The sequence below is a fragment of the Protopterus annectens genome, chromosome 5.part1, assembly GCF_019279795.1.
Source record: "Protopterus annectens isolate FY-2018-M chromosome 5.part1, PAN1.0, whole genome shotgun sequence".
NCBI classification, from domain to species: Eukaryota; Metazoa; Chordata; order Ceratodontiformes; family Protopteridae; genus Protopterus; species Protopterus annectens.
In genome coordinates, this window is record NC_056736.1 from 34,240,412 (window position 1) to 34,266,056 (window position 25,645).

A 25,645-nucleotide genomic window follows, 5' to 3' on the forward strand; every position below is an offset into this window, starting at 1 on the left:
AGAGTATAGCTGGAGTTTTTTGAGTCTGTCTGTATAAGGCATGTGTCTAAAGCCTAAGATCTTCTTAGTGAGGTATTTTTGTGGCCTTTCCAGTTGTTGTAGGTGTCTAGTGAGGTACATACCAAATGGGGCATTGTATTCTATAATAGGTCTAATGAGGGATAAGTAGAGAGGGATTATGACCTCTTTCTTCCTGGATGAGAAACCTTTTGTAATGAAATGTGCCACATAGAAGGACTTTCTGACCACAGTGGCAATGTGGTTATCCAAGGAGAGGTGGCTGTCAACCTGTGTCCCCAGGTCTCTTATTGCACCTTCTGTGTTTAGTGAACTACTGCCTATGTGGTAGTTCATGGGCACCGAATTTTTCCCAAAGGGGATGACAATGCACTTTTTGGCACTGATCTTAAGGCCATGGTTCTGGCACCAGTCATTGCTGTCAGTGAGGCCTTTTTGTAGAATGTCTACATCAGTTGGAAAATCAATAATGGCTCCCAGTTTGCAATCATCTGTGAACTTGGTCAGCCAGAGTCTCTTTGTGTTGGTTTGAACTTCAGAGAAGTAGATGCTAAACCGGAGAGGACCCAGGACAGATCCCTGTAGGGCACCATTTGTAACTGGTCGGTAGTCAGATTTGGTCTGCTACTGTGGGTTCTATCAGTGAGCCAGTTGGAAACCCATCTTATGACATAGGGGTTTAGCAATAGTTTAGTGAGTCTATCTATGATTCCTGAGTGAGGGATGGTGTTGAAGGCCTTGGCAAGATCTAAGTGAGCTGTGTGAACTACCTTGCCCTCATCCACAGCTTTGGTGACAGACTCGAAGAAGTCTATCAAGTTGAGCAGGCATGATCTGCCTTTCACAAACCCAAACTGTAAATGTCATTATTTCTAAGGTCCATGATGATGTGCTCCATAGCCTTAGATATCAGACTTGTCAGACTAGTGGGGCAGTAGTTCCCAGGGTCTGTAGTCGCTCACCCTTTGTGGAGTGGGATGACCGTAGCAGTGTGCCATTTGGTAGGGAACAAAGCCTGAAATGAGGCTACTCAAGTGTGTTGCCTGTTCACATTGTAATTCATGTAGAACACAGTCAGGGATATTATCAGGTCCCATGGAAGCTATGTTCTTGGCTTTGGACAGTGCGTTTTTTACCTGTGTAGCTGTGATAATAGGGACTTGGCATTCCTCAGGTATTGTGATAGGCCCTTTAGGGGGTGAAAGGGGGGCAAAGTTTGCACTGAACCTGTCAGCCAATATGTTATGCAACTCCTACATTATTAAAGACTAAAAGCTGCAGAAGCAATATGCATTTCATTGGTGATGAGATATTAGTTACAGCAGTGTTTTGAAGGCTTTAGCTCTGTTCCTCAAGTTTCTGTACATCCCTTGTATATAGTGTACATTTATGTTCTTATCTAAATTAGTGTCTATCCTGTACATTCCCTTAATGTTTATTTTTGTTGTCTACTTCATTCATTTTCCAAAAGAATATCCACCAGAATGCTTGCAATTCACAAATCTGCCTGTTTTCTTCCTTGCCTACTTTATTATTTAGTTCCATAAGTAGTAATCAATAGAAAATAAATCAAACTTCTGCAAAGAACCTTGCACCAGTATGTATTTAATTACTTTCTTTGTTATTTCAGCAGCGTTTATTTGCAAACATTGGTTTACCAAACTCTCAGTGTATTTCCTCACACAGATGTTTTTTTATTTTTTCCTTTTCTCTGCTTGTCTGAAAAGCACCAGTTACCGCAGTTAATAGTTTGTATACGAACACATGCCACCATGCCTTAGGTTTGGTCAATGATGCTGCACTGGGGAGACAGAGAAAGGCAAGTGTCTACCTTCTCACAGTTTCTTCAAGGAATGTATTCATTACATTTGCTAATACAAATACCTAAAATATTTCTAACATAATGAATTTTTGAGTCATATTTTTTTCTGTTTTTCTTGCCTCCTGTCCAATAACAAACAAAATGGCAATGAGAAAAACTACCAAAACTGTTCTTTTCAACACAATATTCACATTTATAAACTTTCATTGCTCTTCTGATGTATACATGACATCTTTATCTGGTACCAGTGAAGTTTCCAGTAACTTGAAAAATAGCTGCTTCCTTTCCTAAGAATGATGGGAGCAAGAGATTGGTCAGTTTTAAGCTAACCTCTTTCTGCCACCACTTGAAAACACTTTCTAAAAGATGTGCTGTCATGTCAGCTAAAACCTCTTTGGGGAACGGGGGATTACTGTTCAAAATCCATCATGAGTTTTCTAGTGTGCATAGTATTGTTACACCACTAATCTACCTCACAAGTTACATTGATAAAGATACACCTACAGGGTAACCTATGTTTATGGTCTCAAAGCATCTAGCTCTTTACCTCCATTCCAAAATTTCAAATATATCTTCAAGTCACTCACCTTTTCTTTTTTAACCTGAACCTGTGCAAAATTCCATTTCTGCAGAAATCTGTTATATAAATATAATAGCTGATCTACTGCATATACTTTCTTGCACATCTTCCTCATGCTCTCTCCACTGTATTCCTGTCTGCAAATCTCATCATCCAGAAACTATTTAGTGCAGGCTATGCTTGTGCCTACAGCAGTTCCCATGGACAGCCTCATTTTTTATCTCACTTCTGACCCACCAGTGGCTATACTGTTTTTTTCCCATTTCCCACCCTTAACATGTATCCTGACAGATTAAAAAATGATCAGGCAATACATTTCTTCCCAAACTGGACATCCAGTGATGTAGATCTCTTAAAAGTCTTCTGCACTTCCTCCGTATACAGATCTTTCCAACATCTTAGCCTTTTGTTCCACTATGACTGTAACAACCATATCCTCATTTTACTCCTCCATTAGTCATTGCACTTCATCTATATCCTCCTAGTACCTGAATGGTGAACTCCCCTTTGCTTCTTTAACTATCTTTACCACACTATTTTTTTCCAGGTAAGCCACATCATTACTCTTTGTATGTTTTCTTGTCTTCTCCCTGGGTATCTGAAATAGCTGATCATAGTTTTAGTCACACAATATTTGAAACATATTCAATGGCATGCTATATCTTGCAGCATACCTATTTCCTTCATCCCAGTCTTTATATCCTTGTTCTTACAACATTCCCCACAGAGACAAATTTATCTTGATTTCTGAATCTCCAATAATACCTCATTTCATCTCTAGATGAGATATTCAAATGTCAAATAGCTATTGAACTTGTGAAGGGACTGCTAAACTAGTTACCTCAATCATTCATCCTATAAAAAACTATGCGAATAATCCACTTATCTATCCTGCTCTTTATCTTCTGCTAGAAATGTCCTCACTTCTTAGGCATAATTCGGTCTCCTTTGGGCATTTATTTACTTCTCAATAAATCTCACTCTCTCAACAATACTGAAATCCTTATATGCCACTTTTCTTTTTCTGTAGCAATACAGACACCCCAACACCTTGTATAAAAGTGGGAAAAAGAGGTTGGGACTTGAGGAATGGATGGATGGATGGATGGATGGATGGATATTATTGTCATTGGCATTCATAGGTGGAAACTAATCACCCAAACTTAAATGGCTAGAATATAAGCCTCAAAGTTATATCAAGATCCTTAATAAAACCTTGAATGGCTAGTAACCTTTTTTCATCTACCCAGACTATTCAAATTCACTAATACTTTCTAGACATATATCTCTTTAAAGCCAAAAAAATCTGAAATGGCAAAAAGGAGTACCAGTCTTCCTCCCTTTGCTATGTGTTAGCTCAGGTAATATTCACTGGTAGCACTGAACAACCATATTTTGAGGTACACAACCTTTATTACCTCTAAAATTGATACTTTTCAATTCCCTGGTTTAAAGTTTCAAACAGGAAATCCCTCATTATCGTACAAAATCCTTTACTGGATACCAAAAAGAAACCCACCCATTGTCCATTTTGATTCTCCCTTTCTTTGTATTCCAAGATTAAAATCAGCGTCAGTCATCTTTTAGTGACCTACACCTCAAAACCCGCCACTGCCTTATCAAATTCTTGGAAAAATCCAATCTTGCATCCAGGCCCATAAAAACAATTTTATGTCTATATTGCATAAGGAAATCTGTAGAAAGTTCATTGAATCCTCTACAGTGCCTTTTCATTTTGTAAGAAAAATGTTACTAACTAACTGCTGCTGCACAGCCTGTCATTCTACAGTGGGTCATAATATTTTGAAATACCTCTACTAAGCTATATACTGTCTTTAAGCCTGCTACCTTAAATGAATCCACAGAAAACCAGTCATTGCTACTGTCATTGGCATGCTTCATAGTTCATATACATGCATAATTCTGGAAAAAATATCACTGACCATTTTCTATGTTTAACATCTATCTCTTCTCCTGATTTAGCACCTTCCCGGACCAATTCCCAAATCAGCCAAAATCAAACATATTTCTTGACTGCATTACTCCCAACACAATAACTAGAAGTACAATGAAGGGAGTAGCTACATCATGTACATGCCGTTGAGAACATGACTGGAATTTGCTGTTGGGGCACAACTGGGTTACCAGCATTCATTTAAGAAGCTGCAGTTAATAAGTCATCTCCTTCCCTCCCTTCAACCCTTACCCCTCGTTCTCTGCTACAGATGACTAACCTGTCTCATCCTAATGTTTTTTTTTTTCATCAGAAGACTGTGTCTTCACCTTTATTTGCAGCTGATGCCCTGCCCTCATCCCATTTTACTTGCAGTACTAGTCAGCATGTGCCATAACCCTCCCTCCCTTGATGATTCTGATCTTACTGCACCAGCTTTCTTTATCCATCACATACAAAAGCAATCTCTTAGCACTTTTTACTGTCTCCTTTAACCATTCACCATTCTTCAAATTTAGCCAGATTCAGTAATTCCATTTCTATTGTACCTGTCTTTTCTGTAATCTCTCACTCCATTCATACCATAACATAATCTAAGAGCTCTCTCTCTCTCTCTCTCTCTCTCTCTCTCTATATATATATATATATATATATATATATGTCTACTTCTCATTACTGAAATACATCGAACGCTCACTTAAACAAACAGTCACATCACCAGAATGTTAAAATGGTAATGGAAGCAAGTGGCCAACATTCAACAACAAACACACCCCCATACCCCCAACTATATATACCAACTCCAAGATTTCACTATAGTGGGGAAGAGGGCAAATTTCCTTATATTGGCCAACTTTTTTCTTTCCATGTTTAAAATTCTGGTGATGTGAACATTCATTTAAAGGTATGTTCGGTGCTGTCATCTTGATCTAGTGAGATTCGAGTAAGTGGTATTTTGGTAATTAGAAGTAGACCCATATATATATATATATATATATATATATATATATATATATATATATATATATATATATATATATAAAATATCATACAGTCTCTTGTAACTATCTCTGAATCAACCAGTAACCAACCCATCTTCAATATAGGTTGTGAAACCGAGGTCCACTTAAGTATTCAAAACAGCAGCCATGGCTGAAGGAGGAATGCCCTTCACAACCCTGTTAGGGGAGAAGGTTTCATACCTGTGTCACCATAATTGCCATAACAGCCTTAGAGAAAATTATAAAATGCTGTCATTGAAGTACCTTTTCTGAGACTTCATAAGCATATTTCACTTAAGGCATGTTTTAATTTCCCAAACAAGTACTCTAGCCTCCTAACATATTTAACATCATCTTTCAAAAGGGAAATTCTCAGGTCAATATTAGTTCATCGACAGCTTAGGTTGTCGAATCTGTAGTGATCGACACCTAAGCATCGAACTTGCAAAATCTCGAATGTGTATTTTAGCGAATTCTTTCCTTGGGAAAGAAGTCGCTTGGCTGTTATCGGGGACTTGCCCTTTTGGCAATGTGGAGCAATCTCAGAGTTGGTATATTTAGTTAGGGGGTGTGTGGGAGGGTGGCAAAGCCCCCCACTTTATTTAGGTGGAAAAGTTAATTTTGTTTGCGGACGGCCTAATGAATTATTTTCCTAGGAAAGAATTAGCTTAAATGGCCATTCACGATTTTGCAAGTTCGACGCTTAGGTGTCAATCATTACAGATTCGACAACCTAAGTTGTCAATAAACTAATATAGACGCAAATTCTCTATATCTGGCAAATTTATTGTTTCAATAACTAACACTGTGAATGTTTTATACTCTTGCTTGGTCTTTCTGACAGTTCCAGGGGAATTCAGCAACACCAAATAACTTATTTAATTCACTGCTGATAACAACATTAAAGTTCTCATTATTATAATCCTGTACCTTTTCCATCTTATATCCTTGTTGTTTTAGAATGTCTTGTCTACCCATATTATCACCTATGTTTGTTCAGTTAAACACCTATAATGCTACCATTCTCTTCTACTCTCTTATACATCTAAGCAAAACACATCTGCCATTTGCTTCTCCAAGCAGTTACATGACAGTAATACTACTACTGTCTCTCTTTCTTCTCCTATATCCTCTCCCTTGCACACATACTTCCTGTCCAGTCACAAATATCTCCTGAGAAATTGCTATCTCTATTCATTTTAGTATTATTTCTTGCAGTATATCATTTCCTTCCTATCTTTTTCAAAAAGGTAATTAATTATCTTCTGCATTCTCTGCATCTGCTACAAGTCCCCTCTTATTCTACCCATTCTCTACTGCCACCACTATACCGTCTTACAATAAGATTTTATCTTCTGAGCAAAATAGCGAACAGATCACAAATCTTGTACCATACTTCTCTTAACCTTTCCTTTTGGCATTCTGCCAAATATATATAACATAAGTTAAATCTCCCAGTATAGAATTTCCTGAAATGCAAAGCTGTTGCCACACTGATTGGGTTTTCTGGCAGCTTGATTCATAGACTTTGTCACCACTGGGTCATATGATATATAAAATAAAGTCTGACTGTAATGTCCAATTGCCTTCTTTTGGTTGAGAGTCCATCTCAATACCCATGCAGGTCATTAACAGTAGGCTTACACTAGCAAAAGTACAGATTGTAGAGGTGCATAAAATGGCATAGTATACCTGCTTCAGTGAGTAACTTAAGCTGACAGTGTCTTGGCATATATTTGCAGTATGTGCCATGGAAGTGAATCCCTGAGGCTGCATGAGTAAAAAAAAAAAGAACTTTAAGAATATGTATGGCCTCTGAAGTACTATATTTAGAGAATAGTCCCCAATATAGTGGTGTATGGAGAGAGGGGTGTTTTGCTTTGGCATAATTCTCTGTTTTGTAATTCTTTGATGCTTTGTTATTAACATTTTGACATTTTGAGTTTCAACTAAGGGAAATGAAATGTTCATTGCTGCCTGCTTGACTTCTTCCTTGTCATATATCATCAAGGCCCTCATCACAAAAACTTTAAAACTGATCTGGTGACTTCCATATACATCTTTTGTCCCATTAATCTTCTAGATAAAGTAGCTATTGTCTTCATTGTAGTGATACTCCTCTCCTCACACCTTTGATGAGCATTGCAAACTCAGCCATTGCACACAGCAATAGAGAGACAAAAAATGCAGGAGAAAATTAATAGGGGGACATGGAAAGGAAACAGAAGATGAACAGGCATACAACGAATTAAAGAAGTGGATCACTCTGCATGGATTCTGCATCACTTTAATGACAAGGAATTAAAGAAGCCTTATTCTTCTAACTGGCTATATCTTCAGATCCATCTGGTTAGGGTCACCATTTTTATGGCTTCATTTTTGTTTGCTACTTTCTGCCTGACTTCCTCCTGTTTTTCCTTTCCTGTTACAAGATAATTTATAATTATGTTGCCTTCTTTTCAGAAGTTATCAATAAAATCATAAAATGTAGTCTTTCTTCATTACCCTTTGAGAGTTGAACAGTTCTTCTAGGTTTCAGTTTCATATCACTGTTTTTTATGAATTGTTCCTCTCTTTGCAGTCCTTCCTGCCACCTTCAGATCCATTACTGCAAAAGGAATTCAGGTATCTGAACTTAACCTGTTTTCCAGATAAGGGCCCTGTCTCCTAAACCCGATGATCTTCTGGGGGTAATATGTCCCCTTCCTGTTGAGCTCATTGCCACCAAGTATTTCACTCTTAATATCTTCATAAATTAATACCTTCCTAAATTCGTACTGCTTTCTCCAGTGACAAGCAGAGTATCTTTAGGACGCAGTTAGATGGAGATGCTACAGCTGCACCCTTCTTCTTCAATTTCCAGATTTTTAGGGAAAAAAAACAACTCTTGCTTGATACGTCATAAAAAGAAAAAAACTAATTATACCCAATTATTTTGCCATTGATTACTAAACTTAAAAAAATGTATGCCAGTATCAACTTTCATTCTTGTTATATAGTAGGCTGCTTAGGGCATCCTTGTTCTGTCAATCAACCTGTTCTGTCAGCATAATCAGTTTGGCAGTCAGTGATATCCAGGTTCTCTAGTAATTGTTCCACAAATTTTACCTGATTTTTCTTTTTAGAACATTCATTCTGTCCTATATAAGGACAGCTTCACTTCTGGAATCATTTTCCAGATTTGAGCCTTTTTTAATTAAAATGTCATTTTCTGCCACCTGTTTCTTTCATCTATAATTTTGGACTGATACTTCCATGACTTCAAGCTGTTGTACAGCACCCAATGACCTGACATTTAGACTTGTGACCGCACCACACAGACCAGCCAGAATTTCTTTTAAAATAACTGTGGCAATAAGTATGCTTTCTAACTTGTCCAAAAACGGGGTCTGTTTTGACTCCCTTTTTATAGAACTATCATCATTCATCCTTTTTATTTTTAAAGTAAATTACTGCAGAACCATTCATTGCATTGCTAGTGCTTTTCATTTTCAGGACTCCTCAACTTATATTTCTGCTTTTAGTGCTACACATGCAGTGTGTGTGCGTGTGTGTGTGTGTGTGTGTGTGTGTGTGCGTGTGTGTGTGTGTGTGTGTGTGTGTGTGTGTGTGTGTGTGTGTGTGTGTGTGTGTAGTATATGGTCATTTTGTTGAACATTTTTTATCAAACAAAATAAAGTCAGTTTGTGATAAAAATCATCTTATCACACATGCCATCTTTTAGTTCTATGCAAGATTAGACTAAAATGAGTATAAGGGGATGTGCCCTTTTTCCACTGCAGTGTAATGTTTAAGTTGTTGTATATAATTAGCAGGGGAGATGGGGTGCAGGGAGCCGACCCCCCCAGCAACGTGAAGAGGAGGGTAGTATTTTTTTTAACAACTTGCTTTTTGAGCATTTCTGCTCAATGAGCTACAGTCTGATATCTATATATGTGTGTGTATTTATATGGGTCTATGTCATAATATTGAAAACTCATAAGACTAAAAACCAAAATATTTAAAACTCAAAATGTCGAACATGGCAATTTGCCCCTTCTCCACTGCTGTGTGATCTCAGAATTAATATATATAGTTAGCAGAGGGTATGGTGTGGGTGTACAGGGGGCTGGCTTCACTGCATTAAAAATGCTTTTGATGTTTTGAGTTTTAAATATTTTTGTTTTTGGTCTTTTGAGCTTTCAGTCTTATAACATAGAAACGGGCAGTCATGGTGGTGCAGTTGTTAGCATTGCCACCTCACAGCAAGAGGTTTGCTGGTTAGATCCTCAGCAGGGGTGGCTTCTGTGTTGATTCTGCATGTGGTCGCGTGGGTTTCCTCCTGGTGTTTTGTTTTCCTCCCACATCCCAAAGACATGCTGTAGGTGGATTGGAAACTCTAAACTGGCCCTAGGCGTGAGTGTGTGTGCCTTCTGTTGAAGGTTAGATGCTGGGCTGGCAATTCGACACCATAAAACTCCACTGCCAATCATGAGTGGACAGGTGATCCACTGTGGTGACCCCTAACAGGGAAAAGCTGAAAGAAGAAGAAGTCTTACAACATAGATCCATACAGATTCAAATATATATATATATATATATATATATATATATATATATATATATATATATATATATATATATTGATTCAAAGATATATATATGTATATATATATATATATATATATATATATTACCATCATCAACATCAGCCCCCTTTCTCCCATTTTTAATTCATGGGGTTGGGGTATTGTGTTAACTGTTGCCAACTCTCTTGATTCAGTGCCACACTCCTGCCTTCTTCAACATTCATGCCTGACTGTCACAGTTCTTATTTCACACAATCCCTCCATCTCTTTGTTGGATATCCTTGCTTCCTATTACCTTCTTCCTGTCCATCCCAAATCTTCCTCACCAGATTGTCTTCTTCTTTTCTGCACATGTACAAGCCACCATAATCTGCTCTCTTTGATCTTTCCTGCAATTGGAGCTACTTTGGCTTCTGCTCTTATGTCATCATTCTTTCATGTGTCCCGCAGTGAGCAGCCTACCACTCTTCTCAGGCACTTCATCTCCATCACCTCTAGCTTCTTCAACTGTTTTGCCTTTACTGCCCAAGTTTCTGTACCATACTGTAGTACTTGTCACACTGCTATCTTGTACACCTTACTTTTCAGCTTCTTTGGCATTCCTCTGTCATGGACTACACCTGATAATATATGCTAGTTGGCTGCAGCCCCTCTGATTCTAGCTTTGACCTCTTCATTCAGACTTCCCTTCTCCTCAACCACCCCTCCCAGATACTTGAAGTTGTTTACCTGTTCCACTATCTTCCATTCTATCTCTATTCTCAGCGTCTTCTGATTTCCCCAGTTTGCTGCCATTACCACCATCTTATCTGTGCTTAATTTCCTCCCTTGTGCCTTCAGTTTAGCATTCCATTCTCCTATCCTTTGCTGAAGTTCTAGCTCACAGTCTGCCTGTAATGCCACATCATCTGCATATGGAAATTTTGTTGATCTGTCCCCTCTGACCTATTTGCTAATGTAGTACCTCACCAGTATGAACAGATGTAGGCTCAGAGCTGAACCCTGGTATACGCCTACTCCCACTGGGGACCCCTCTGTGTGTTTGATCACTGTTCGTACTTGAATCATTGGGTCCTTGTACATAGCTTGCACTAATTCTACCAATGTTTTGGGGACTTCAAACCACCACAGTACTGCCTAGATCAGCTTTCTTGGGACCTTGTCAAATGCTTTCTCCAAATCTAGGAATGCCCAGTTGCACTCTCTCCTCATCTCTAGCTTCTTCTCAAGTATCTGTCTTACTGAAAACATCAGGTCAATTGTGCTGCATCCTGATTTGAATCCAAATTGCTCATCTCCCATCTTATATAAAACTGCTCTGCGTATCCATTTATCAATCACTCTAGAAATGTCATGCAGTGTGATAGGAATTTGAAGCCTCTGTACTGCCCACAGTTGTGGATGTCACCTTTTTTCTTGTACACTGGCACAAGTATATTCTCCGGTCATCTGGGATATGTTTTTTCTCTCCATACTGCTATTGCTATTGCTCAGGAGCTATTTAAACCCTACCTCACCCAGCATCTTTATCATATCTGCTGTGACCTCATCTGAGCCTGCTGCTTTCCCTGACTTCATTTTCCTTAGTGCCGTTCTTACTTCTTCTATGGTGGGTTCCTCTTCTTCTCCTCTCATCATAGGCTGTGTCTGCAGCAGTAAGCTTCTGTAGGGTTTTCTTCATTCAGAAGTTGCTGGAAATACTCCTTCCATCTGTCTTTGATGTCCTGTGGACTGTTGAGCAGGTTGTTGCTGGCATCCTTTATGAAGGGTGTCTGACTATCTTCTTTATATTTCTGGCTTTGCCTTGCAATCTGATATAGTTTCTTTGTGCTGCTTACTGAGTCACTTTCCAGAAGTTGGTAGAGTACCTCTGATGCCCTATTCTTTGCTATTGCAACTTCTTTCTTAGTTTCTTTGTTAGCCAACCAGGCCAACCAGTAGTCCTTCCTAGCCTGGGCAGTCTTTTCTGTCTCCCACTTCTTCTTTCACTCGTTCTTTCTTTTGATGACTTCCTGGACTTCTGCATTACACCACCAGCTTTCCTTATGTACCTTATTACCATACCTGGCTTGGCCACATATCTTTTCTGTAGTCCTAACACATGCTGTTTTTAGGCGCTGCAATTCTTGCTCAACTCCACCTATTTTCTCCTTTTCTTGGGATGCTAGAGCCAAGAGTAATTCCTTGAACTGTTGTCCATTCTCTACAGTCAACTTCAATGTCTTCAGCCTGGACTCTGTTGACCTTAGAGCCTTCTCTGACCACTGCTTGCATCTGATTGTGGCAACTAGTGGTTTATGCTGTGGGACGACTGTTTCACTGAGGGTAACTTTGCAATTATGGATTCTACCCCAGTACCTTTTCCTTACTAGGAGGAAGTCTACCTGAGTTGCATGTTGGCTACTCTTGTATGTGATCTTGTGACAGTCTCTCTTTCTGAACAATGTGTTGGCTACTATCAATCAATTTTCCAGATAGAAGTCTAGAATGGCTTTTCCTTCTTTATTCCTGTTGCCCCACCCATGTGGAACCAGGCAGTCCTCATATCCTGTTTTGTCTGTCCTGATAAGTTCATTCAAGTCACCCATTATCAAGGCCAATTAATGTTGTCCTGCTTTATCTAGTAGGTCCTGCAACTGCTGTCTGAATGCACTCTTTTCCTCACTATCACAAATCACATCCCTGCTGTGGGGCATAAGCTGAGATTATGAATCCTGACCTGTCATTACTGTCATCTGATTGCCATGAGTCTGTCATTAATTCTGATGATATCCCTCACTGCCTTCTGAAGCCACTCTCTCACCAGAATTTCTAGCCTGTTCCCCTCCTGAGTAGCAGAGTCTGGATCCCAAGCCAAGTGGCTTTGCTGCACTGCCTTTTCATCCCGTCTCTTGGATACATAGGATGTCAAGCTCCTCTGTATCATCATGTAATCCGCTTCCAAGCTGCATCCTGTCAGTGAACGTACATTTAGCATAGCAATTCTCAGTTCATGTTTGGCATGTTGGTTGGTTTTATGTCCAGCTTTTGCTCAGCAGAGCTATACAAGGTAACCCAGGCTGGGCAACTAGACACAGGCCAGCCAGTAGCTTATTAACCCAGGGCTGCTGGGCTTTATGGTGGGCACACACTGTCCAATAGGGGCATATATAGCCCTCCCACCATTAGCAAGGGTCCCTGGCATAGGTCAGAGTAGGCCGGGTCCTCAACCCACTTATAAGCGGTAACTACCCATGACCATTTTTTGGCGACATTAGTCAACTTGACCAAATCACCTAGAGCTATATTTTGCACCATTGACTGTTATATATATATATATATATATATATATATATATATATATATATATATATATATATATATATATACACAAACACACACACACACACACACACACACACACACACACATATATATATATATATATATATATATATATATATATATATATATATATATATACATATATATGTAATCCCGTAAAATGAAGGGAAGTCTACTACGTCTGCATAGCTAAATAGAGTACTTGCCTACCCCTTTCCACACTGGCAAACCCTTTAATCCTTCCAGAAGTTATGAGTGTCCATTTCTCTCTTTGGCAACAGATGAGTTCTGAAAGTAATCCATCAAGGATACAGATGGCAGTGGGAATTTCTCCCTCCTTTTTGAGGGATTCTACCTAATTCACCAGACTAAACTCCCTGTTTAATTTCTGTCTTTCAACATTTGCTGCCCAAGGGGATGATAGGAGTGGTCTCTCCTCCTTTGTGAGAAAAATGATTTTATTCAAGAATGTTTCTGATGGCATAGAAAAAGAATTCATGGAGACCATTTCTGGATCTTTCCTTTCCAAACTGATTTGTGATAGTGCCCAGTTTCAAAATGCTATCTCATCACAATTTGTTACCGCTCATTACCAATATGAGTTTCCTGGTGACTTAATTTTTAAACAATGTATAACATTACATTCCTATAGATCTAGATTTCAAACATTTATTAAGGCCTTATGTGTCTGGATCATAATATCATTTCTCTGTATTATGATTACACTAGCAGTTCTCTGTATTACCATTTCGTCTATCATCTGCTATAAGTGTGTTCACAAAGTGTCTTGCTCCTGTGATAGTCAGCAAAAAACTGCAATGTATTCACATTTTTCCTTATTTATATGGCTTGCTTATCTTTGCAGAGTCTTATTCAGTGTCAGGAATCGCTCACCTGTAAGAGGGATCACTGACGTAAGACGCGTGTTCTAGGAGAACATACAAAAGTCTTATTGGACTCCTTCTCATAGGATTGTTTTCTTTGGGTGTGTCTTAGATACCTCAGTTGAAAGATCTTCACTTCCATAGAAAAAGAAGCAGATCTGTGTCTAGATCTGTTCCTGAGTTTTTCTACTCAGACTATGGTCTCTGTGAGGGTTTCTGTCAGGATTTTAGGTTTGTCAGCTTCTTTATTTCCCATGATTCTTCTAGCAAGTCTCTATCTAAGAAATATTCAGTAGTATCTAAAATCTGTACGGTTCCAAAATCAAAATCCCCTCATATTCCAAATTCTTCTTTTAGGGTTTGTGGAAAGTGAGGAGCTTTGTGGAGAGACCAAATTTATCAGTACCCATGTCTCCCATTTTCCTTCCAGCTCCAGCACAACCTTTCACAACAGACATTGCTTCAGGAAAATTGTCCAACATCAGGATAAAAGTGCAGGGTCTTTAAAACAGAAAAGACAAATGAAAATGCATAAGTGTTTAATACATGTTAAAACCTATAAATGCTCATAACTGTCTCAATCACTTATGGTCCAAATGACCATTACAAGTATTTACAGGCAAAACCACAGTGATGTGGCATATACACATACAGGGAGAATCCAGGTAATGCTCTCTGTGCAGACTTGCCACAATAGCCAGAGGTACAGCTTTTAAGCACACTCTTGCTGTACAGGCATCTTGCAAATTTTACCAAAACACATTTTTGTGGAGCAGACAGGCTGAGCAGGTCCAGGGCAGACCCTCATGAATAGAAATTAATTAATGGGGTGTTTCAGGAATTGATACAGCTGTGAGCAACACCTCAAATAGATTTTTTTTTTGCTTCCACTCAGAACAATCTGGTGACAAAATTCTGCTCCAGGACTCCATGCAAGAAGGCCTGGAATACAGATGCTTTCACTTTTCCTTAGACAGGAATGTTCCTGTATGCTTTTTCACCCTTACCACTAACATCCAGGGTCATACTGAATATTTAAATTGATTCTTCAAAGATCACTGTGGTGGCTTCCTTCTGGCCAAGACAACAGTGTTTTTTTTTCCATCTTTGGGAACTGGATAGGTGAAATTACCACAAGCTTCCTCACAGACTAGACATATTCACAGAGGACAAGAGATGTTTGATACAATCTTAACCCTAACAAACTGCAACTTGCTGCCTGGATGATAGAATCATGATACCTTCTAAGCACCTGTTTTCTAAAGCTGTGCAACAGGTTCCACAGGATATGAAGAACTAAAACCAGAAAATCATATATTAGTAAATGGAAAAGGTTTTCTAATTGGAGCCAAGACAGGAACCAGTGCTCATTCAGGGCTAGTGTTTCTCATGTTCTGCATTATTTATTTGAATTACTATCCTCTGGCCCGTCTTAGTCCTCCATCAAGGTTCATTTTTTGATCATTTCAGCATGTCTGCTCATGTATCTCCCTCATTTAATACAATCTCATATGAAAATGTCTTTGGAAGGGACCTTGCATACCAAGAGTCCTAGAAAGTAGGTGTCTCTTTCTTGGGATCTTAATTTTGTGCTACAAAAACTAATTCTTGCTCAGTTTGAACCAACTCATCAAGCTGAGTTGATGGTCTTAACATGGAAAACAATGTTACTCACTGTTCTGAAATCTGCAAGAAGAGTATATGAAAGCTCTTATGATGCGTCAACCGTGTCTCATGTCCCACAAAGACAGGATTTCCTTGAGAACTAATCCTTCATCTTTGTCTAAAGTGATGTCTGAGTTTACACTATGCCTAGCTATCCATCTCTGTCTGTCTTCTCTCCAGAATCTAAAAATGAGGAAGAAGGAATTCACCATACCTTAGATGACTGCAGACAACTCAGCTACTATATTGACAGAACAAAATCATTTATGGACATTGATCAGTTGTTCATTTTTATCTTATGACACTTTCATGAACAGCTCTCTAATTTGAAGTCCATGGCTGCAGACTTCAACCAGGTCTTTGGTCCATTAATGTATTAAAGGCTACTCTATCAGGATAAATCTGAAAAAATATTGTAACTGAAAAAATATTGTAACTCCAAGAATCCTAGACTTTTGTTTCTCTAATGCTGAAATTTGGATTAAGGAGTGCACTTCTGAAATCTATTCCTGTTGTTTAGCTACAGTCCACTGTATAAGTGGTATCTGGAAATTAGCTTGCTATAAGCATTTAGTTTCCTGACTAAAGTGCTCTGAGAATTAGCTACTATGCATATATATATATATTTATGGGATTAGTACTGATCCCCAAAGGAATTTTGCACCAAAGTGAAAATAGCTGGGCATACTTCTGCAAAAGTGCTTTTTACTGAAAAAGTACTTTTGTGGAAGTATGCCTGCAGCTTGAGGGAGTAGTAGCTGAATGACAGTTGCAGGGATTGTACTGCAGTGCAGATAAGGGAATATTCCCTTTTCCTCACTGTAGTGCGATCTCTGAGTGAGAATATTACTGTGGGGGAGTGTGGGGGACACAGCCCCCCACATGGGGGGGTGCATAAAAGTAGATGTATTTATTTATTTATTTGTTTATTTTTTTAATGCACTTTAATGAAAGTGCTTTTTCAGTGAAAGCGCTTTCGTTAAAGTGTGTTCGGTGATTGTGGATTCGGGCTATTGAACTTTCGTTCAATAGTCCTAGATCCATATACATATAGATATATATATATATATATATATATATATATATATATATATATATATATATATATATACATATATATATATATATATATATATATATATATATAAATATATATATATAGATATGTAAACATGCATAGATAGATGGAGATATAGAGCTATAGTGCCACTCCAAGCATTCATGTCCACTTCCATTTGTACACTAGTGAGGACTTACCAGACTCAAAAAGCAGTTAGTATTGGAAGAGGAAGGGGAAAGGGTCTGGATACATGTGGCTATACGAAATTACATGGAAAGTACTTCTCAAGGTAGTAGTGCATATATCAGGGGAAGAACAAACAGAACAGATTCCATGCAGACGTCAGCATTCATCTATACATAACAGAACCTCACATTTCAGGTATTGTTTGTGCAGCAATGTAAGCATAATGTATATAAAGAACATCTAACTGATAACTGGATCTGCCCATGCTCTCTGCCATCTTAGTACTCTTTTTATTATTCCCTACTTCCCCAATCTTAATAGACTTTCTCTTGGTATAACCTGCTTCTCTTCCTGTTTTACTTGCTTTCTAGCCTCACCTCACTTTAATTCCTTAACATTCTAATGTCCTTACTTTATATTTTTAAACTAACCTTTCTCTATCCCAGAATTTGACTGAAATGTATTATCTAATTCACCTGCCACAACAAGTATATGGAGTTTATGGCATGTACATAAGGAACACTCTTCTGCCTAGTATATAATGTATAGACAGCTTTATTGCTTGCCTTTACATTTTACTTATTTTTCTTTTATTGTATTTCACATATCGTACTACTTTATTATTGTCTTTATATGTGTAACCATTGTTCAATTTTTTTAATTCTCTTCATGTTTACTGTGGAGCTTTTCTCCCAGGGCCTCCAATGAATATGGACTCATACCCAGTCGGATTTTCCCGGTAAACAAATCTCAAATAAATAAATAAATATAGGATCACCTACATCAGGTAACATCCAGCTGACATGACAAGCCTCCTCAAAATCACATACATCTATCTTTAGGAAATGTCATGTGTGACACATTTGACATTGACCTACTATTACTCAGGCTAGACATTTCAGATAATTACCATGCTTTTCAATACATTGATACAATATGTTAAAAAGTAAGTCAATAAATAAATGGAGAATACTTGTGTGCAAATGTAACCCAGTATAATACAAGCATTGCATGTGCATGTATTTCATTTCAATAATGGTAGACTTACAATTAAAGAAAATAATCTTGAAAGAAAAGTGGATGGTATAACAAGCAAACTGTAATGTTTAACACCATTAAGGACCTATCCATTAGGAACAGATTCAATGTATCAGTGGTATAGCTGACAATTACACAGAACATAAATATTAACACACTCTTAAAAGAATAATACACACATAATGAAAGAAAAACGATGATATGATTATCCTGCTACCTAAATGGTCACTTTTAACACTTTACTTTCAGCAGAGCACAAATGATGACTTCTGTTTTTGAGGACATTACTTACTTTGTACAACGTAATGAAATCATCTAATATGCAGTACTTTAAGAGAGAACAGTAAATCATTTCTATTATGTTATAGTTAAAACTGAAGAAATGTTGCATAATACAAACAGCATATAATATATTTTCCATTCAAGTGCAGGGAATGAACTTGTTAAATGCAAGTTTAAAGATTTTAATATTTGCAACTCCAAGGAGTCAGTTACTGAAATAATACTTTTTATTATGTTTACCATTTTGGCAGATGCAATATATGCATAATTAAGTACAGTCCCTAAACACAATTTATTCTGGCAAATAGTTAAATATATAAATATTCCTTACATGATGCATTATGACATTACTGAACAGGTGTGAATGAGCCATCAGGTATATCATTTACAAACAGTAATATGAGTACCTGTTCTGAAATAAAAAAATATTTAAACATAAAAGGGAATGTCTATAGACCATGCACCACACAGCAAAGCCCACATATTATACTACATGCATCAGTTATACTCTAGTCACCATTTATAAGGAAGGAAACATTACCATGAATGCCATGGTTCACATGCTCTGGACTAGATGCTGCCTCTTAACTTACACAGCCACATATCTGTTGTGCATGAGTCTGGAGCATGAGGTCCCTTAACTTGTGATTACAGCTTACCATCATTAATCATAGAAGGACTTGAGTGCAGCTGCAGTGACATCATGGGTCACTTCACCACGAGTCTATGATCATGTTATGCAGCATGCAACAAGTAGAAAAATTCTGCATGCAGTAGCTCAGCTATAATGAAGGGCAGTGCCATACTCCTTCAGGCACTTGAAATGGTCTTTTAGGTTCATAGGTTAATAGGTTGGTACTAGGCTATCGGCCCTATGGCCTATACAAGCCTAGCCATAACAATTCCCTGGCGATTTCTTCCCACACTATTTACTTCCCTGGACCCCTGTCTAGCAGGGCGACTGACATGATCCCCAGGGTGAATTTCCTTTCTCCCATCCAATCGTCAAGGTTCCTTTTGAAGAGGGCCAAAGAGGTGCTCTGCTTGACATGTATGGGCAGTCTATTCCAGAGTCTAGTGAGTCTCTGGGTCAGGAACTTATCCCTCCAGCATGTTTTGTTTATTTTGATGACAAGGTTTCGATCCCTGGAGCATGTCGCTCTGAGGGATTGGGATTTCTTTAAGTGGAGCATGTCCAACAGCTCTGGGTTTGACATTGCCTTGTATGTTAAGCAGAGATCATCTCTGAATAGATGATATGTGACAGAGTATAGCTAGAGTTTTTTAAGGCGGTCAGCATAGGGCATATACTTTAGGCTTGTGATTCTTTTAGTGAGCTATTTCTGCGGCCTTTCCAGTTGTTGCAGATGTCTTGAGAGGTACATACCAAATGGGGCATTGTATTCTATAATGGGTCTAATGAGGTATGAGTACAGTGGGACAATGATCTCTTTTTTTCTGGATGAAAAGCCCTTAGTGATGAGGTGTACCACATAGAAGGATTTCCTGACTGTTGTGGCAATGTGGTTATCAAAGGTGAGACCACTGTCCACCTATGTCCCTAAGTCTCTTATCACACTTTTGGTGTTTAGTGTACTGCCACCTATGTGGTAATTCATGGGTACATGTTTTTTTACCAAAGGGGATAACTATACATTTCTTGGCATTGAGCTTGAGCCCATGGCTCTGGCACCAAGCATCTGTTTCTGTAAGGCCCTTCTGTAGAGTATCCACATCATTTGGGGATTCAATAATGGCTCCCAGTTTGCAGTTATCTGCGAACTTTGTTAACCAGAGTCACTTAGTGTTGGCCTGTACTTCACAGAAGTAGATGCCAAATGAAAGTGATCCCAGGACTGAACCCTGAGGTGCTCCACTTTAACATGAGAATTACTCTCTCAATGACAATCCATGCTTGGGACAGGGCTTTATTAAAATTCCTTCTCAGCTCCACTCATATTTCTCACTGGTGTCATGACCCATTATTCCAGCAGATGTCCTGCATCACCTGACAAATGGAACAAAAAAAGAGAAAAGGGAGACAAAAGTGGCTTAGTAATTATCAATACATGTCTGAATAAACAGTTAATTAAATGATAAAATAACAATTTCCACTTACCACCAAGATGGCCAGTGGGCATCCTGCCATTTTGAAAAGTGGTGGAGTGAGCTAGCGTGCCACAAATGGCATTTGTGTCCACTGCCAGGATGCTCTGCAGACAGGTTGCTGATGCACCCCCATGCATTACACACTACCTGGCAATTGTTGGAATGGTAGCTCTTCCTTTTATGGTACCACTCACCCTATGGACACAGATGGGGCCCTAATTACAACTTAGGTCCCATTTATCACAAAAAGTACCCGAAGGAAATGTGCCACCCCATAAAAGGCACTCATAGTCTAGGTTCAGACCTGAAGTGATACTGGGAAACAGATGTATTGATCCACATTTGCCAGGAGTATGTCCAGAAAATTCTTCAATATCTTCATGGGAAAAGACTGACAAATAACCCATACGTCTCTAGTATGTCTATCGAAGGTAAGAAAAGTATGGTGAGAGTTATACTTACCTTAGTGTCCATAGGGGTAAGAAGGACACCCCCCTTGTACCCATACATGCTTAGTACAACCATTACCATATCCCTCTCCACTTTAAACCTATCAATTTCCTGATCATTGAAGTTTTGGTGAGTTATTCTCTGCCAATATTATTGCCTCCTTGACCAGTGAGCACCACTGGGTAACTGCAGATTTGGCTCAGCCAAGATGATCAGCTCACATGCTAATAGCAAGAGGAAGTATCTTCAACAATTCAAAGGTAGGTAGAAAATAAGAGATTCTGACATTAATAGCAAATCTTTGTATGGAACAGAAATTCATCAAAATATGGCTGCATATCATAAATAGGGGGGAGGAGGGCTTATTAAAATAAAGCATTTTACATAACCTCACATCTCCATCTCATTACTTCTTAATTTGCAAATATTTGTTCATAACCATCATGCATTAGAGTAAATGGCCTTTACAGATCAAACCTACATTTGCTGTGCTTACTTGCAAATGGTGCAGATTGCCTTTATGTGTTTGCGTAATGACGTCAGATACCACCTCATATCTTGTCTGTTGTGGTGTTTAGAATTAAGCACAAGCTGAGGTCATACTAGAAGTTTAAGGGCTATTCTGCTAAAAATTGTTTGTGTACATACCATGTATTATTAAGTTCAGAAATATCTGGAAGTGCTGTTTCAAAAAAGTTAAGCCCTATGGCATGCATAGTTTTGTTTTTGTCATTTTGTTTGTTATTGGCCAAACCCACCAGCACCCACAAGCACAGGCCATCCCATCTTCTGTTTAATAAATCAGTCCTGTTATGCTGGTAGATAGTACACTTAGTGAGACAGTTTGCCAGGTGAGCTCTGTGCTTTGAATGGGGTTTACTTTTGCCACAGATATTTATGTGATATTACCTTTGCTGAATGTTGTGAAGATGTCTCCAGCTACATCACTGTATTAAGGATTTTTTTCTCCTGCTTTTTCTGTTGCCTGGCATCCTAAGTGTTTCCATTGATATAAATAGAGCTGCTATACAGCCATTCATGCAGGGTTTTTAATTGGACAAAATGGAGCTGTAAACAATGGCTCAAATGTTTACCCACAATGCCCAACTTTTTTTCCTTGCCCCTTTTTCTTGGAGTTCCAATTCCCCAATCTCTAGTGCAGATCACACTACCCCTGGCTTCTACCTCAAAGCACTTTTGTTAGTGACAATGTATTATCTTCTCGCACCCATCATGCATCTACTCACTGGTTTTCTGTTGAAAGTAGAATTCACTGCAATGAATTCATTGTGTTGTCTTCTAGTACACCATGCTAATTATGTATCATGTCTACAGTTTTGTAGCTTCTACTTACCTTCTGCTATGTTGTACATCTGCTCCTCTGTCACATTTTCAATATTTAAATTCATTCCACTCCTTGACCAAAGCTTAAAGGACTCCTTTAACCTTTTAGCCATGTCATAAGAGAAAAGTAAGGTTCCTGATAAATGTAATAGGGCAGATCTGCTATAGATTCACAACACTGGGGAGTAATATGCATGATAGAAACGTCAGACCTGTCATTTTGAGTGAGAGAGAGGAAAATAGTAGCACCACTGTTTAACAAAAGAAAACAAAAGAAAACAAAAAGAAAACAAAAGAAAACAAAAAAAACTAGAAGTCAATGAGACAGAGGGAGCAATGCATGTGGTTTTCAAAACATGAATGTTGTGCCAGTCAAATCCAGTTGACACACATATAATTTCTTGATGTGAAAGTCCATACTTAAAAAAATGAAAAGGTACCCTGCCATTACTGTAGCACTCTAAGTGTCTGTAAGTCTGGCACTCCATCCAGGTATAATCATCTATGTCTCTGCTCAGACAGACAGCACTATATATGCTGATTAGAAACTCATTTAGCCTCTGGCAGGAGTCACCTGTGCATAGCTACAAGCCCAGTCCTGTATCCTGAATGCAGAAATTAGGTCTCAACCATCATATCTATGTATTGTTTACTGAGTCAGAAGAAAGAATCTGCAATGTGGACTTATTCTTGAAGCAAGTTTTTGCTGAAGCAAGCAGATACGTAACTGTATTTATTCATTTATGTATGCCTATTACAGTTTCAGGATTGTAGAGCTCAGGGTGAATGAAACTATTTATTCAGGATATGGAATGTGTGAATGAATGTGATGGAAGTAGCATAAGCTTTTTATGGGTTACACTTTAGTTAGTACTCTAGCCACAAGTACATATGACCTTGACATTTACAGTTAATGAAAAGAAGAATCCTCCGTAACAGCATTCTTATTACTAAGGATAGATGCAAGAAATGTTCTTGGTCTTAATAAAGTGAATAAGAATGTAACAATCCAGATAAGAACTGAACAGCTGAAGGGCATACTTTGTAGACTTAAGCTAATCAGTTTAAACCAATAAATCAATAGTTCAAATTGATGAAATTAAAACGTGTTCCAAACATGCACTTATTTTTATATAATATGAACTGAATTGTAGGGCAGAATTCAAATACAAAGTATAGCCATTTCTGAATTTTATTAAAGCTTTTGCAGTTCGGCTGTGCTGATGATCTCTTTTCTCCTTGCACATTAAATGTGGAGTATGCAACACTATAAAAATACAGCATAGTTTAGAATTCAAATAATTCACACTCTGAAATAATTTTATTCTGATGCATGTTAGTAACTAAGAGCCTTACATATCAGACTCTGAATAAAGTCCCTTGAATTTCTTCAGAATGACTCTCTGAGTGGCAAGTGTTGTAATTATATACAAGTGTAATGACAAAAGAAAATTTAAAATACCCATACTAAAAACACAATTGAATATAAAACAGGCTATATAATCATGAATTGCAAAAACAGGAATTCCTTTACAAGCAATCTGAAAAAACTTGATATGATATAATTCAATGTGCTTGTAAATGGAGCAAAGTCTATTGGTTATAGTACAAAAAGGAAATTTTCATGTAATAGAAAAAAGGGACATGCACATATCAAAGGTGTCATTGCATTGGGAGTAGATCAAAATAATTATATTTTGTTTTTCTAGTATACTCTTTATTATGGAAGTCATATAAGTAAGTTCACAGATGTGTTTTGAAGTGATGGATGTAGAAATTTTAAATACTATCTCACATAATTGAAATTCAAAACAGATGCGACTTTACCATCAGTAATCAACCATGAATATGCTTATGAATTTCAAGGTCATAGCTTGTTTATGCGTGTTATGTTTTTTTACTACATTATCAAAGAAGTTACTCCTTTCTTAAAAGTTTACTACACATAAGTAATAATTATATATCCTAGATGAGTCGTTTAAAATTGCCAATAATCTGAAAACAGAGTCAATATTTATAACAAAGTATTTATAAAGCTTTTTCAGATGCTATCTGAAGTATTCTAAAAGGATAGAGACATGATTATAACACTAGCTGTCTCATTACATGAGGTATATAATTCTTGGAAAATGCTAGAAGTCTAGATGTAGATTTAATAAAATAACATCCATTTCATCATTAAGACTTTTCCAAAATTATTACAGATTTATTTATTTATTTTATTTAATTAAATTTGTTAACCTGGGTAGAACATTGGCCTTTTTAGACCATTTACAGGTTTAGTCCAGGATCTTAAAGGAGATTGTTCAAAATGCAATGTTGCATTACAGCATACAGTATAATAAGAAAATAATATAAATATAAATCAGTAGACTTGTAAATAATGTAAATTCGATATACAGCATTTGTATTACAGCATTCGATGCACCAGGAAAACAAAGGTGATCAGTAGACCTATAATCTGAAACTCAGACTGAAAGGATTAGAAGTTGTCATTGGGAATGCAATTAGTTAAAGTCAAACTATCAGCAAATGGGACAGGAAAGACTGTGAGAGAAACTGACCATAAATAGTCAAAAGGCATTACTTGCTCAGGATTAATGTTTTATTTATTTTATTTACCTTTTGCTAATCAGGTTAGTGGCTTCTATTTACCTTGAGTAGAAACTGAAACTGCAGCTTTCTGGTATTCTAGCACCAAAGGTGAGTGTGTGATCTGTTGACTCACTGTCACTGACAGCATTTCTCTATATTCAGTCTTGTTATGCAGATACATTGTGACAGTTCTTATTCATACGTCATGGACATCACAAGGCTTATTTTTTTAGTGGTTGAAGATTTCATATTTGAACAGTCTAATGCATACATTATATGTATTCACATAATATATGCAGTAAGCCAGTAGCTTATTAATTGAATTGAAGTTAATAATAACAAGAAAATTAGATTTCTAATTTTGCTTGACTTTTACTCTGTACCTTGACAGAGTCCCATTCCCTGTGTCTTTCTCATATTCTATCATAAATCATAATTTCCATTTGCTTATTCATCAAGTGTTTCAACACAGTCAAGGCTATGAAACTCAACAAGATACAAAAGTTGCAAAGTGACTTATATACTGCACTGAAAGTCACAGGTCCCCCTCAAATAAAAAGCTAGAAAGGTGATTAAAGCAGCTAGGATTTCACTGTAGGAGATTTCATCATCCAACATAATGCTTGTTTTAGGGCTATAAGTGTCAGATCCCTGATATGTGTAGTGTTGCAGACAGTTGTGACAATGCTTGTAGTGCCATCACTAATGTCATTAAGAAGGTGTCTGTTTTCCTGTTTCTTTCCTTACTTTCAATGAATTAGGCAG